Here is a 2822-nt window from a genome sequence, read left to right as displayed (position 1 = left end):
AGTAGTGTGTGCGACTGTCATCATAAATATGCACACACACGAACAGTTATCCACTCGATTCCAGGTCCACATTTTTGGGGTGCAACTCATGATAGTGGAATATAGCGTTAACTCAAAAGTGTTATTTCCCTTATATGACATGTAGGGTTGAAAATTTCCGAAATTTTCCGGACAGTTTCCGAAAAATTCTCGAAAATTTTCGGAAAATAACGTTAAACTTGGAAATTTTTCATTTTTCTTTCCCAGAAATTTTACGTTTTTTCTCGAAATTTTCCTGAAATTTTCCGGAGACTTTCGAGGTCTTCCAACCCTATAATGACATGCACTTGGTGGATTTGGTGCTAGCACGATGTCAGTGATGTCCCCCCCTCCCTCCACGGGGGCGGCTGGGCCGGGCGGCGGGTTCCTCCTTGACCATAGGCGCGACCATAGGTCCTCCTGGAGCCCGGGCTTGGTGGGGGGGTCCCCCGGCAGGTGCCCGGGCCCGCCGCCGGGCCGGGCTCCCGCCAGGGCTCCCTCCGCCGGGGTGGTGGGCTCCGGTGGGCCCCGGGTCGGGCCCTCCCCCACCCGGCCCGGCACACCACGCCCCGTATAAATACTTTCTCCGGTTATTTTGCGGCTGCATTCACGTTTTGTCTTTGACCCGGGTCGCGAGCGAGTCGAGCAGCGAGCGGCGCGCCGTCGTGCGGGCGTCCTTGAGAGCTCTCAGTGCGTGTGTGTGAGTGAGCGTGCGTCTGTGTGTGTGTGTGCGTCTGTGATACGAGAGGATGACCCGGGAGTGCGAGCAATAAGGATTACTTCGACACCACCCCCAGGTGAGGACAGTGATGGGTTATGGTGATGATGATGGTGATGATGATGGTGATGATTATTATGATGATGATGGTGATAATGATGAGGTTGATGATCTTGGATGATATGCCAATGATGACGGTGGTACGCCTCTAAATAACGAGGCATTCAGGGGGATTTAAAACTCCCAAAGGCACTCATTTATATCACCGCCGTGGAGCAGATTTATTTCACACTCCAATACAAATTGGCAGCATCCTTTCTTTCCCAGCAGTGGGTTTAGTGTGCGAGAAAATCAGTCCCTGCTAATTGATAAAAATAGCAGAGCAATCTTCTTTTTTTCAGCATCTTTAAAAAATCAAAAACAGAAAGTGTAAGGCGCATTTTAGCGATGTAATTTTAATAGACATATTGGAGCAGTGTGCCGGAGAACATTAACTACGCTACTACTCAGCGTATTTGTGTATCACGCACTAAAACCAAACTCGTTAATTATTTGCGCCCTTAATAATCTCGCACGACTGGAATTTCGCGCCCGCGCACAGCAGTCGCTCCACCCCACACAGGGGAGGGAGGAGGGGGAGAGGGGTTCTAATGAAAAGGCGTATCTCAAAGCAAGAGTCGGGCAACTTAACGAGATTACAGAGGGATGCTAAACAAGGAGTCACCACCACCACGCCCATGTGGTGACCTCACCCCACGGCACTGCTGCGGCGCCATCGACATCCACCGCACGGCTCACGTTGACGTCCTCGACTCCGTCAATGTCAAAAAGTGGAGTGTAAAATCTTTGTCGGTCTGTCCATGTGTTTTTCGGACCTGTTCGCGCTTGCTGGAAATACGGAAAAGCATATTATTAAATCCTTTTACGAATAGGTTCTTGTTGCAAATTTTGCCATTCTGAGCTGGCAAAAAACTCAGTTGACCCTATCATTTTAGAGATAAGACAAAATTTGTTAGCTGAACAAAATTAGCACTCTAAACGAAATGGGCTGTTTCACAAGGGGGAGTTTTTGTCATGGATCTGATGAGCATTTTACAGTGTACACATCAAGAGCGGCGCGGGCGCCCAAGCGCCCGGGCGGCCGGAAGCGCTGAGGCCTTGCGGCGCCAAGATATTTGTCACAAGAACTTGCAATTGACGAAATCTTGTGACGTCATGGCGATTGCAATAACAAATAATAAACGTTTGAATGGTTCATCAGCGCCCGTCATGGCTACGCCCGCGCGCGGGGGGCGAGCAACAGAGGTTGAAATATCTCAGTTATTTAAAACAATTAAAGGGTCGACGTCGCGGCAATAATAGTTTGTAGCATCAATGATAACGATGAACGCCTTGTTCTTTGATTTGAGCTTTCGTCTTCTCTGTCCCCTGCATGCTACTACATGCGCACCAAAGTGTGTCTCCGGGGCGACCCTTCCTCAAACAAAACGCGTATAGAGAACCTGCTCCTTCGCGGACCTGCTCCTCCTCTGCCGGGTTGCACAGTGTGCGACACAGCAACAGCATAGTGGTCCCCTCGGACACAAACCAGCGCGACAAGAAAGATGACACAATACCAAATCGAAAGAGACACCCAAACACACACACTCACACACACACACACTCAACTTCCTTGCACCTCGTGGTGAGCCTTTGCCTTTCCAGTATTAGCGCATCAATCGGGTGCCTTGTGTGTGTGTGTGTGTGTGTGTGTGTGTGTGTGTGTGTGTGTTGGCTCCTGAGTGGGCGAAACAAGCCGTAAAACCCCCGGCAGCCACCGCCGCTGCCACGCTCTATCCTATCCTATACCGGTACGGCTCGCGCGGGCCGCCGTGCCCGACCGGGTGTGTGTGCTTCACATGGGAGATAAACGTTCCGATGACCATTCGACCCTGACCTGTTGCGGACTTCCAGTAGTTTCAGTGCCCGGGAGGATTAGCAGGGGTTCCGCGGCTATGATAGGGGCAAAAAGAGAGAGAGAGGGGGAGAAAGAGCGAGAGAGTGAGAGAGCGAGAGAGAGAGAGAGAGAGAGAGAGAGAGAGAGAGG

The 2822-nt window shown here is 50.9% G+C and overlaps 1 protein-coding gene across 1 annotated transcript in view; it reads left to right on the top strand.

Annotated features, from left to right (window-relative positions):
- Positions 1–642: 642 nt before the first annotated feature.
- Positions 643–2822, top strand: part of LOC113202707 (cuticlin-1) — a 61250-nt gene continuing 59070 nt past the window's right edge. Inside the window, exon 1 of the mRNA XM_052277270.1 lies at positions 643–815. The gene's annotated coding sequence lies outside the window, so the exon portion shown is untranslated. The remainder of the gene's footprint in view (positions 816–2822) is intronic.

Source organism: Frankliniella occidentalis, unplaced genomic scaffold (assembly GCF_000697945.3).
Source record: "Frankliniella occidentalis isolate FOCC.00 unplaced genomic scaffold, Focc_3.1 Scaffold9, whole genome shotgun sequence".
NCBI classification, from domain to species: domain Eukaryota; kingdom Metazoa; phylum Arthropoda; class Insecta; order Thysanoptera; family Thripidae; genus Frankliniella; species Frankliniella occidentalis.
This window is presented reverse-complemented; position numbering and strand designations above follow the sequence as displayed.